Genomic DNA, 13,485 nt, shown 5'->3' with positions numbered 1-13,485 from the left:
CAAAGATGTCCTTATAGCACCCTAAGCAATCACCTAATGCCAGCCTTTCAGCAGGAACTTTCTTTGCCTTGAGGCTATAGAAATTGGCTACTAACCCATGAAAGCATCGACTCTCTCTGCATCTGTCAAGAGGGTGACCCGCTACACTTGCAGTGTCCATATTCTCTCTGCTCTTTGTTATTAATAAACTCATCCCCTTCTGAAATGTTGTCTGGAAATTCTTTTCCAACCTGCACTTGGACTGCCTCAACAATAATCATCCTCTATTTTAAATGTAGTTTCACAAGTTTTAACAAACACATGGAGTCTTTTGTATTAGTTTCTTGGGCTTCCATAACAAAATACCATCATATATTATACTATATACATATATAGTTCATATATATAATTATGTTGAGTGAAAGAATTAAGCATTAAACAGTCTTGTGTTTGATTTCTTTTCCTCAAAATAACAATTTTAATATTCATTTGTGTATTTCAGCACAGCTATAGATTGTTCCTTTTTTTATTGCTGAAAGGATATACCACAAATTATTTATACATTCAATTATTGATGGACATTTAGGTGGTTTCCAATTTTTTTAATTTATTTTTATTTATTCATTATCGACTGCACAGGGTCTTCATTGCTGTGTGTGGGGCTTTTTTAGTTGTGAAGAGAGGGAGGTACTCTCTAGATGTGATATGCGGGCTTCTCACTGTGGGGTTTCTCTTGGTGTGGAGCACAGGCTCTAGGCACATGGGCTTCAGTAGCTGCCACACGTGGGCTCAGTAGTTGAGGCTCTAGAGCGCAGGCTCAACAGCTGTGGCCCAAGGGCCTAGCTGCCCAGCAGCATGTGGGATCTTCCCGGACCAGGCATTGAACCGGTGTCCCCTTGCACTGCATTGCAAGGCAGGTTCTTAACCACTGGACTGCCAGGGAAGCCCTGGTTTCCAATTTTGAATTGTTATAAATAAAGCAGCTATGAACATTAGTGTACAAATCTTATGTGGACATAAGTCTTCATTTCTCTCAGGTAAATATCTGGACTGAAATTGCTGGGTGATAGAGTAAGGATATGGTTAACTTTATAAGAAATTGTTAAACCTGATTTCCAGAGTGATAGTGCCGTTTTGAATCTCCACTAACAATGTATGGGAGTTCTAATTGTGCTTCATCGGCACTTGACATTGCCATTTAAAAAAGAAAATTCTACCTATTCTAATGGATATGTAGTTTTATCATGTTGTGGTTTTAATTTGCGTTGCCTTAATGAGTAACGACTTATCCAGTAGTCATGTATGGATGTGGGAGTTGGACCAGAAAGAAAGCTGAGGGCCGAAGAATTGATGCTTTTGAATTGTGGTGTTGGAGAAGACTCTTAAGAGACCCTTGGACTGCAAGGAGATCCAACCAGTCCATCCTAAAGGAAATCAGTCCTGAATGTTCATTGGAAGGACTGACGTTGAAGCTGAAACTCCAATACTTTGGCCACCTGATGCGAAGAGCTGACTCATTTGAAAAGACTCTGATGCTGGGAAAGATTGAGGGTGAGAGGAGAAGGGGACGACAGAGGATGAGATGGTTAGATGGCATCACTGACTTAATGGAGATGAGTCTGAGTAAACTCTGGGAGTTGGTGATGGACAGGGAGGCCAAGCGTGTTGCAGTTCGTGGGATCGCAAAGAGTTGGACACGACTGAGTGACTGAACTGAACTGAACTGAATGAGTAATGGTGTTGAATACCTTTTCATATGCTCTTTTATTGGTGCTCAAATGGGTTTGCCCATTTTTGTTCAGTTGTTTTTTAAAATTATTGAATTTTAAGATATATTTGTGTATTTAGGATATAAGTCCTTTATCAGATATAAAGTTTGCAAATATTTTCTCTTTCATCTGTCTTTTCTTAACAGTTACGTTAAAAAAGCAAAGGTTTCAATTTTGATGCAGGCCAATTTATGAATTATTTGTTTTATAGTTTATACTTTTAATATTCTAAGAAAGATAACAAGTATCTATGTTTTCTTCTAAATGTTTGATATTTGTAATTGTTATATTTAGGACAATGATCCATTTGGAGTTAATATTTCTATATTGTGTGAGGTAAACATCAGAGTTTAGTTTTTATTTCTGATGCTCTTCCTTTTATCATGTTGATTTAGATTTCTACCTAGTAACATTTTGTTTCAGCCTTAAGAACTTTGCTTAACATTTTTGCTTTACATTTCTTACAAACCAAGACTTTTGGCAATAAATTATCTCATCTTTTGTTTGTCTAGAACGGACTTGATTTATCACTTCTATTTCAAAGTCATCTTTATTAGATGTAGAACTGTCAGTTTAATAATGTATTTCAACTCAGAGGACATTACTGTACAGTCAGGATAACACAATTTCTGATGAGAAATCTGCTGTAAAACTTTTCTTTGTTTTTTCTGTATGTAGTACCACGTATTCCTGGTTGCTTTAAATATTTTCTCTTTATCAGTGCTTTTTAAAGCTTTGATAATAATGTGCTTTGGTGTGATTTTTCCTTATTTTTTTAATTTATAAAGCTCTTCATAATATGGGTTTATAATTTACACTAAATTTTGCAAGTTTTTACCTGTTTTCTCTTCAAGTGTTTCTCCCTCTTTCTCTCTCTCATCCACTTGGACATTTGTCAGATTGACAATGAAATAAGTCTATTCATTTTTTCCACTGTGCTGCTTCATTTTGGATGATTATTGCTTCATCTTCAGATCCACTGATCATTTCTTTGCAATATCTAATCAGCTCTTAATTGCTCCTAGTGCACTTTTCAGTTTATATACTTCAGTTAAATCTTTAAACGTTTCATGTGGGTCTTTTGAAAATCTTCAGTTTTTCTTATCATCATATTCACATTTTTCTTTACATTATTGAGCATATATTTGTAATTATATGCTTGGGCTTCCCTGGTGGCTCAGCTGGTAAAGAATCCGCCTGCAATGCAGGAGACCTGGGTTTGATCCCTGTGTTGGGAAGATCCCCTGGAGAAGGGAAAGGCTACCCAATATTCTGGCCTGGAGAATTCCATGGACTGTATAGTCCATGCAGTCACAAAGAGTCAGACATGACTGAGCAAACTTTAACTTTCACTTTTCATTTGTAATTAGTATTTTCAGTATTAAAACCATATTTGCTAATTACACCATTCCATTATTATTTTTTCCTACTGTTTCTAGGTCATATTTTCCTGCTTTATTTCATGCCTGATAATTTTTAAATGCTAGACATTGTGAAATTTATGTTGTTTTATAGTGAATTTTGTGGTATTCATTTAAACAATGTTTAATTTCTGGCAGAAACTAAAGTTACCATCAAGTCAATGTAATGACTTTAAGGTTTTCTTTGAAGCTTTGTTAGGATGGTCCCAGAGCAGCCTTTATGTCAGGTACAAGTGAGTCCATTGCTAAGGCAAGAACTTTCCAAGGACTCTACCAAATTCCCCAGGTAGTATGAGGTCTCTCCAGTCTGGCTGCAGGGGGAAAAATATCTGTGTTAACTTAGGGTATTATTCAACCTATAGCTTTGGCAGCTTCTTTTCTCTACCTTATAGAGATTCATCTCATGCATACATAGATAAGCTTGTGCTCAGAGCTTCAAGGACATGCCCTACAGATCTTAGTAGTCTTCCCTGTGTACAGCTTTCTTCCCTTCGATATTCTATCCCATACATTCTAGGAACATAAGCGTCCTTGAGTTCCACAGTCTGTCTTAATTCAGAAAGACCACTGGGCTCTGCTTGAGTTCCTCTTCCTACATTGCATTATAGAAACTTGGTTGCAAGCAACAGTAATTGATATTTCATTCTTTCATTTATTTATTTAATGCATAGCCATTGAACACTCACTCTGGGTCAGACAATGCTTGATGCACTAAATACTTATACTGAACAAGCAGAAAAATATCCCAGTGCTTACATTCTAATGTTTCACAAGAAAAGGAAATTTACTGGAAAGAAATCTCTAAGAAACACAAAAAATACAGGCATACCTCATTTTATTGCTCTTTATTTTATTGTACTTTGCAATAAAATTTTTTTCTTTTTACAAATTGAAGGTATGTGGCAAATCAGGCATTTTCCCAACAGCACTAATTTTAAAATTAAAGCATGTACATTGTTTTTATAGACGTAATGCCATTGAACACCTAACAGACTGCACTACAGTGTAAATATAACTTTTATATGCACTGGGAAACAAAAGAAAAATTCATGTGACTTGCTTTATTGCGATATTCACTTCATTGTGATGATCCAGACCCAAATCTGCAGTATCTGTGAGGGTCTCCTGTATGAGAGATGTACAGAAAATGCAGAAAGTCAGCAAAATCACAGGAGCCAAGGTCATGCACAGAATCACCATGTTCTGTACATGCTACTGTTGCTGAAATGAATAATCCCTCTTGTCATTTTCAAATTCTTACATCATTCACTCAAGATTTGAAGTTTTAGAAGAAATGATCATATTGGCAAAATCTAAGATAGTTCTTTCTGAGAACTAGAAGAGTTCTAGAAGGAAGAGAGAAATTCAGGATCCCTTAATTATTGCAGTGGAAGTGAGGCCTTGTCTCCACCAAGACTGATAGAGATGGAGACCTCCATCTGATGGGATGATGGAGAATTCCTTCTGAGGAGGATTTGGTGTCATTAGGAAGGAAGGCAGTGGTGAGAGGCTGAACAGTCAAAAAGTGGTAACCACCCACTACAGCTGCATGGAGATGGCAGCAGTAAAAAGCAAAAGTAAAGTAGAAACTGAATTAAATAATTAGAAAAAAGAAAAATAAAGGTTATGTATTCATTAGCAGAGACAAAATACCCATCAGGGAGAGGAGAGCTGAGTTCTAAGCAACTGGGGTGGCCATTCAGTCACCAGCGCTCATTCAGGCTAACTAGAGCTACTGCTGTGTTCTGGATGGCAAAGACTGTGTTCCAGTTGCTCAGAGGACTGGATTTATGGCAGACAGGATAATTTTCCCTCCTTTTGCATTCCCATATGTATTTACAATGAACTCATAATTAAACAAAGAAACGGAGTGTGTCTGCTTTTGATATCTGAGAGAACCTTCCTCTCCTTAGCAGTGGTGAAGTTTTGCCAGCGCCAGGAAATTCTGGAAGTCCTCCAAACCATGTAAGTTCCTTTGTCCCCAGTGACTGGGGGAATCCTATCCATACTGTCACGGAACCTCCTAATCTTCCCCACCTACACTGGGCTTTCTGTTCTGGGACTTAGATTCAATGGTTTGACTATTGTGTCCACCTATGACTCCCTGCAGGCACGATTCCCTCAAAATTAGTCACTGAGCACAGAAGTTTTTTGCTCTGCTATTTACAGAAAGCATTTGTCCTACTTTGATTTTTCAAAATGCAGACTACTTTGGTTGTCTCAGAGGGCCAGACACAGTGGAAGTTCTCTCCAGAGAACAAACTCTCCTTAAGCACAATCGGCTGTGAATCAGGAGTTGTAAAGTGGAAAGAACAATTAAAATCAATGACAATATTTAGCTTCCTGCCAAGAGTGGTTTGCCCAGTTAACAGACTGCACTCAGACGCCTGCAGTGCGCGAGAACACCCCTGGGCGAGTTGGCTGCTCAGCTGGGGCCACACTAATTGCTTTTATTAATGAGGAGAGCTCCCTTTTCTCCAGTGATGTTTCTTGAACTTCCATCTCACGCTTGGTTGGTGAAGCATCACTACTACAAGCTAAACCACAGTTATAATATTTTCGGCCTAATCGAAACCAGCAGAGCATGTTTTAAAAGAGGAAATGGGAAAAAACAGTTACATTTAATTCCTAAGTGGTTCTCTACAATCATGAGCATTTTAGAGAGTGAGATCAAGTTTTTATCAAGTGAGTGTCAAGCAATTACCATGTGATGCCCTTATGTGCTGCATGTTGGCACCAGGGGTGAGAAGCTAGTTTTGAAGTAGAGCACTGAATTTGGGGAAAAAAAAAAAGGGCTCCTATACCAGCTGCTCAGGGACATGCAGACTCTTAATGTTACTGGACTTTAGCCTCTTTTTTGCCTATGAAAAAGGGATGAGGCAGGACCACACTGAATCACAGTCCTGGGGCTGGGGTTCAGTGAGATACTGAATATGAATGAGGTGTTAAGCAAATGCACAAATACAAGAGACCATCACCTGAAACAGCGGGGGCTTGAGTGCATTCACTCTGTTTATCCCATCAGAAGAGGCTCACCCACCCATCAGAGAGGACATACATACCACATCCCAACCTTGCGCTGAATCAAAGTGTTAGCTTATGTCTGTGCTCTTACCTCTTTCAACTGCTTATGCTTCAGAGAAACACCAGCAGTTTTGTTAATAGAGCCATGGACAGTTACAAAGAAAGACACTCACTTGTTCCAAGATCCAGCATGACCCAGAATTAAAGGGATTATTTGAGGGGAATTATTGTCCTTCTGACAATATTTTCCCTTCAAAAGAAAATTGATTCTCCTACCAGTAGGATAATAATACAAGAAAAGAAAGCATTGTGTCTGGAGAAATATTGCAGATATGGGAAAAGGTGACAAGGAGAGAAGACAACAATAGAATGGACAGGAAAACAGGTAAAAGACTATAGAAGGAGAGAGAGTCCTGGAGGGAGGCGTGGAGAACAAATAATTAACAGCAAAAATATATATATTTGCAAAGAGAAGTGCTAATTTAGCAAGAAAGACCAAAAGACATGAAATCAACTTAGAAAACTGTATTACAGAGAGGTAATTTTGAAATAAAGATCACCAAACAGAGCTGTGCTGAAGTCTATGTGTGGAAAGAAGGATGGTCTAATTGAAACTATATATGTAGCTTAAACTCTAGCTCTAGTGGTTTAATACCTCTGTGATTATGGATATAGTTGATACTCTTATAATGTTTTATTTATTCTTCCAGGTCATATTTATTACAGTCTGTCTCCCCTTAAAAGTTATTTATGTCCCTGTCTGTCTCCTTTACCAGAGAGTAGATCCTTACGGGTGAGTCTTACTCAGTTCTCTGTTATCCACAAAACCTAGCACAATATCTACCATGCACTAAAGGTTTAATAAAACTTTAAATTGAGTTGAATTATTTCAAGATTTTATTGTCTCCTCTGTGTGTGTGCGTGCGCGCACATGTACATGCGTGCATGCCACATGGTAAGTTCTGGAAATTGCATTTTAGTTTTAACTTCTCTAGTTAGAGATATGACAAAAGTATGCTGAAGTACCAGGAGAACAAGTCTGAAAATCTGTTCACTAAACAATGCCCAAGGAGTACTTATCTGTCTATTCTTGATGAGGTCTATCTGTCCTCATGTTTAGGGAGTAAGGAGAGGAAGTGGGGATAAGAGAATTCATATCTGTGCTGGCTGGTAAAGCAGGCAAAAGGGAGTAGTGTTGTGTCTAGAAAAGAAATACAATACAAGCTACAATCCTTGCTGTTTAGAAAATATCAAATCTATTTGGAGAAAAAAACCTGAAACAAGCAACTATCGATGGGAGCAAGCGACATGTATTTACATAATGGGACTATTTTAGCAGTGAGTGACAGAAGGTGCTACAATTATTCTCCACCAGGAAACTAGCTTGCTTCACTCTCCTCTGATTTTTTCTTTAGTTATCCTGAGGGAAACTTTCTCGCCCAGCTCTTCCCGTGAGGTACTCCCACCCTGGCAGTGTTTGCAAATGTCCCCCAGCAGCAGCGCCTGACGCTGCGGGGGCTGCTAGGGGCTTAGCCTGCACCAGTTGACGCTGCAGGGGCAGCATTTGAAAGTAATTTACTTTCTCTCTCAATTGACAGTAATGTGCAACTTCCTGATACAAACAGTAAAGCTGCTTCTTTTCTCTTTATCCCTATGTGACAGTCCACCCAGACTGTGAGTGTCTGCAAAGACCAGTGGGTGACTGTGACGACTCTGACTTTAGCTAAATAAGCTGAACATTGAAAGATCAAGCCTGTCTCACGCACTTGATGTTTCCACTCATGCTGGCTTTTCTCATGCCATCTCCTTAGGTTGAAGAAGGCTGCCATCTCCTATTTACTATAGAAGTTTCACTTCTCATTTTATCTATGGTAATTTTTGGTTTTTAGACCTAAAAATAACCAGGAATTGTTTTTTATTGGAGGAGGACAATGATAAACATAAGAAAAAATATCTTTGTTATATGAGGAAGGAAAGTTCTTTTCAGGAGGCACTGACAAGAGGATTTTAAATGTTTTCTTCACTTTTCTAAATCCAAAAGAGGGTAGTGAAACCTAAGGGCAAAAGGAGAGACTGTCATTCTTAAAGTAAAAATTACCTGCTTAGTGATTACTTTAATAAATTGGCTGTGTTCATATCCAAAGTTGCTAATGGATTGTGCTTATGGTACTAGACAATGGCCGTAATTGTAGAGTTTAATGTTGCAAACTTGTGGGACATATTCAGGTGGTGTGAAGACTGTAAGAAAGAAGTGAGAGATGGGGTAGAAGGGAAGAAGAAAAGGAGAAAGAGAGATGATTTTGAAACAAAAAGACTTTGGCATTTACATGGCCTTTATTTAAATCTGGGAACATGAAATTTTGAAGAAAACTAAATTCACGCTGTCAGCTACATACATACAGAAGCCTTTGACATCTAGTTGTCTTTTTCTCTGTCCCAAATCTTTCCATCATAATAGTAAACGTGAGAGGTTTTACTGATAGAAACTAAGAACACAGACTTTGGAACTAGATTATTGGGATCAAATTATGATCAACCTCTTATTTACCTACTGGATGAGCTGGGGAAAATACCTAGTCTTTCTAAAGTGCCCTTACTTCATTGCTTTATGCCTCAGTCTCCTCATCTGTAAATCCGAATGCAGTAAGATTATGCATGCACACATGTTCAGTCACTGAGTCATGTCAGACTCTTTGTGACCCCATGGACTATGGCACACCAGGCTTCCCTGTCCTTCACTATCTCCCGGAGTTGGTTCCATTGAGTCAGTGAGGCCATCCAACCACCTCATCCTCTGTCGTCTCCTTCTCCTCCTGCCCTCAATCTTTCCCAGCACTAGGGTCTTTTCCAGTGAGTCGGCTCTTTGTATCAGGTGGCCAAAGTATTGGAATTTCAGCTTCAGCATCAGTCCTTCCAATGAATATTCAGGAACCAGGATTGACTGGTTTGATTTTCTTGCTGTCCAAGGAACTCTCAAGAATCTTCTCTAGCACCACAGTTTTAAAACATCAATTCTTTGGCACTCAGCCTTCTTTAGAGTCCAACTGTCACACCCGTACATGACTACTGGAAAAATCATAGCTTTGACTATGTGGACCTTTGTTGGCTAAGTGATGTCTCTGCTTTTTAATATGCTGTCTAGGTTTGTCATAGCTTTTCTTCCAGGGAGCAAGCGTCTTCTAATTTTGTGGCTGCAGTCACTGTCTAAAGTGATTTTGGAGCCCAAGAAAATGAAATGTGTCACTGTTTCCATTTTTCCCCCTTCTATTTGCCACGAAGTGAAAAGACCAGATGCCCTGATCTTAGTTTTTTGAATGTTGAATTTTAAGCCAGCTTTTTCACTCTCCTCTTTCACTCTCAAGAGGCTCTTTAGTTCCTCTTTGCTTTCTGCCATTAGAGCGGTATCATCTGCATATCTGTGGCTGCTGCTGATATCTCTCTTGGCAATCTTGATTCTAGCTTGGGAATGAATTTTGAATGTAAGGCTGACAAGAGCATCTGATGGTTTGAATACAGGATATGAGGGAAAAGAGAGAAAAGGTAATTTATAGGGTGTTTGGCTTAAACATTAGGTAAGTGGTGGAGCCCTTTGCTGAGATGGAGAAGACTGGAGGGAAAAGAAAGGAATTTCTCTTGTATCCATTACGTTTGAGAAGCCTATTCAATTTCTCACTGCTGCCTGGGCCCTGGCTGGAGGAGTCTGGAATTCAAGCGGGGAAAGGAGATGACATGAGTCTATGAGTCAGCAGTGTACAGATGCTATTAAAAGGCTTGGAGTTCTGTGGATTCAGTGTGGGCAGGAGAAGGAAGCTGCCCAAGACCAAGTCTTAAGGTGCTCCAGTATCCATGGGGTAAAAAGAACAGAGGAGGATCCATCATGGAGCCTGAGAATAAGTGACCAGTGGGGTGAGACAAAATCCAGGAGAATGTGGGGTCCCAGGAGTCAAAGGAAACACTTAGAATGGTGCCTAGTACACAGTAAATGCTCATAAAATTAGCAATTATTAATTCTTGTTTGAAGCTCTATGATTCCCAAGTAGTCCCGCATGTTCTGACCTCAAATAGGGTTGAATTCCACTACAGCTTTGACTAATAGAATATGGCAGGAACTGCAGTAGATTCCAAGATCAGATCTTAAGTGATAGAGAAATAGATGAAGCTGAGAATTTAGAAGAAGTATCATATTTGGCCTTCCCTGGTGGCTCAGTGGTAAAGAATCTGCCTGCAATGCAGGTGTCGCAGGAGATGCAAGTTCACTTGGGTCTGGAAGATCCCATGGAGGAAGGCATGGCAATCCACTCCAGTATTCTTATCTGGAGAATCCCATGGACAGAGGAGCCTGGCGGGCTACAGTCCATAGGACTGCAAAGAGTTAGACACAACTGAAGGAACTTGGCATGCACGCACCATATTTGGCAATGTGAGGGTCATTAGTGACTTTGAGAAGAGAGGTTTTAGTGAAGGGAGACACAATTCTAAATGAATTGCTCTCCAGAGAGAACAGCAAGAGGAGACAGGTACATGCCAAGTGAGGAATTCTGCTTTAAAGAGGAACAGAGAAATAAGGTAGTAGCCAGAGGAAGTTGTAAAACAAAGGAAGATTTTATTTTTGTAAGGTTTTTTTTTTTTTTTTTTAGGATGATTTCTGGTGGTGGAAATGAGCCAACAGAGTCTAAATTAATGATGTGGGAGAGAGAGTGGACCCTGAGGAGCTAAGAAACCATCTGATCCAGAGGCCAGGTGGAAACTCTGGCCACAGAGAGGAGCACAGGTCATTCTTCCATTGTTTAAAAAAAACAGCAACAACAAAGCAGCAAAGCAAATCTCTGGTGCAGAGCTGGTAGCTGTCAGATGTTTCAGTGGGAGCACAAGAAAGTTCAATTCTGGCCAGTTTCATTTTCTCAGTGAAAAAAGGTCATCAGTCGAGGATGTGGAGGAAGAAGAGGGTATTGGAGGTTTGTGAAGAGAGGAGCATGTGTGAACTGATTGGACTGATTGGATGTGGACAGTATGGCAGCCCCAAGGGGTCCTTGGAGAGACATGGTCAAGTTAAAATCTGGGTGGTGCTTTTTAATTCAGACATTGTTATGAATTTTTGTTCTCAAGTTGTTTGTGTTGTTTATGTTGTCATTAATGATATACAAGAATGCTTTTCCTCTTAATGTAGGCAGTTCAAACCTGCCAGTTTTTCCTCTGTAAATTCTGAGATTTATATATTCTCAAGAAGTCTCTACTTCCATGCTAAATTATTTGATTCTTAACTATTCTAATGTTTTCATAATAAAAATTCACAATTTTATTCTATATGGATTTTTGGATGTGTGCAAAAGTGTCTAACTTCATTTTTATCAAAATGGATAATAACCTGTCCCAACATCATTTTTCAAAAATACACCAGTACTCTTTTAAATGCCTCATTGTTCATATGTGCACACTGATTTTGGACTTTTCATGGTTATTTCCTTTATCATTTTTCTGCACCAGCATTACTAACGCTTCATCGCTTTCATCACTACAGTATTTTTCAATATCTGATAGTAAAAGTCACCATTCAAATTTCTTTAAAAATTCTCATGGCAAAACTTGAGAATTTTATCTTCTAGATGAAAATTATCTTCCAGATAAATCCAATTCAATACAATAATTGCCTTGTAAAATGTCATTTAAAATCCTGAAGGAGTTTTGATTGGAATTAAATTGAATTTATGGATTAATTTAGGGAGAATTAACATTTACAGTCTGAGGACTTTTCACTGAGAGACCTGTTATTGTCAGTATTTATTTGGGTCTTCTCTTACGTGCTTCAGAACAATTTTATAGATTTTCTTCAATGAGGAAACTCTGTGTCATCTTAAAGGCATTTTCTGGCTCTGACACCATAAAACAAAACTCATCTATTATCTCCTACATGGCACCTTGAGGAAATTAATCTTCTTGTGCCATAGTTTCCTTCTCTGTTAAAAGGGGACTGTTGTTTGGAATAAGTGAGTTAGTACACGTGAGGCACTTGAAATAGTGCCTGGTGCTGCGACTATTATACCTCCTTTCAAAGCTCCATAATCCTGAGACATCCTTTGTATTCTGACAACATCAAACTGCTGCTATTCCAAAAAGGAAAATGTGCCTAACCCTTGCACACATTATTCCAATGTGTCTGAAAATCTAATTTCCAGACTTTCAGCTTCTATAATACATCAGAGAACCTGCTAGTGCGGGTTCAGTTCAGTCACTTCAGTTGCTCAGTCGTGTCTGAATCTTTGCGATCCCGTGGACTGCAGCACGCCAGGCTTCCCTGTCCATCACCAACTCCTGGAGCTCGCTCAAACTCATGTCCATTGAGTCGGTGATGCCATCCTCTGTCATCCCCTTCTCCTCCCGCTTTCAATCTTTCCCAGCATCAGGGTCTTTTCAAATGAGTCAGGTCTTCACATCAGGTGGCCAAAGTATGGGAGTTTCAGATTCAGCATCAGTCCTTCCAATGACTATTCAATGGATTTCCTTTAGGATGGACTGGTTGGATCTCCTTACTGTCCAAAGGACTCACAAGACTCTTCTCCAATACCACAGTTTAAAAGCATCAATTCTTCAGCACTCAGCCTTCTTCACAGTCCAACTCTCATATCTATACATGTCTACTGGAAAAAAAAAGCTTTGGCTAGACAGACCTTTGTTGGCAAAATAATGTCTCTGCTTTTTAATATGCTGTCTAGGTTGGTCATAACTTTTCTTCCAAGGAGCAAGCATCTTTTAATTTCATGGCTGTAGTCACCATCTGCAGTGATTTTGGACCCCAGAAAAATAAAGTCTGTCACCTTTTCCATTGTTTCCCCATCTATTTGCCTTGTGGGACCAAATGCCATGATCTTAGTTTTCTGAATGTTGAGTTTTAAGCCAACTTTTTCACTCTCCTCTTTCACTTTCATCAAGAGGCTCTTTAGTTCTTCTTCACTTTCTGCCATAAGGGTGATGTCATCTGCATATCTGATGATTTGATATTTCTCCTGGAAATCTTGATTCCAGTTGGTGCTTCATCCAGTCCAGCATTTCTCATGATGTTCTCTGCATATAAGTTAAATAAGCAGGGTGACAATATACAGCCTTGACGCATTCCTTCCCCGATTTGGAACCAGTCTGTCGTTCCATGTCCAGTTCTAACTGTTGCTTCCTGACCTGCATACAGATTTTTCAGGAGGCAAGTCAGGTGGTGTGGTACTCCCATCTCTTGAAGAATTTTCCACAGTTTGTTGTGATCCACACAGTCAAAGGCTGTTGGCATAATCAATAAAGCAGAA

The 13,485-nt window shown here is 39.2% G+C and overlaps 1 long non-coding RNA gene across 5 annotated transcripts in view; it reads right to left on the bottom strand.

Moving 5' to 3' along the window:
* Positions 1–13,485, bottom strand: part of LOC133258319 (uncharacterized) — a 594,951-nt gene that overhangs the window by 121,304 nt on the left and 460,162 nt on the right. For 3 of the 5 annotated variants that reach the window (XR_009739931.1, XR_009739932.1, XR_009739927.1), the window contains one exon: positions 3,998–4,294. The exons of the other annotated variants lie outside the window; for them this stretch is intronic. This is a non-coding gene — a long non-coding RNA (uncharacterized LOC133258319). Of the gene's footprint in view, positions 1–3,997; positions 4,295–13,485 lie in introns of those variants that run through there. 5 annotated transcript variants of the gene reach the window in all.

Source organism: Bos javanicus, chromosome 12, assembly GCF_032452875.1.
Source record: "Bos javanicus breed banteng chromosome 12, ARS-OSU_banteng_1.0, whole genome shotgun sequence".
In the NCBI taxonomy this organism is placed as follows: Eukaryota; Metazoa; Chordata; class Mammalia; order Artiodactyla; family Bovidae; genus Bos; species Bos javanicus.
Note: the sequence above shows the minus strand (reverse complement) of the source record. Positions and strands in the feature narration are given on the sequence as shown.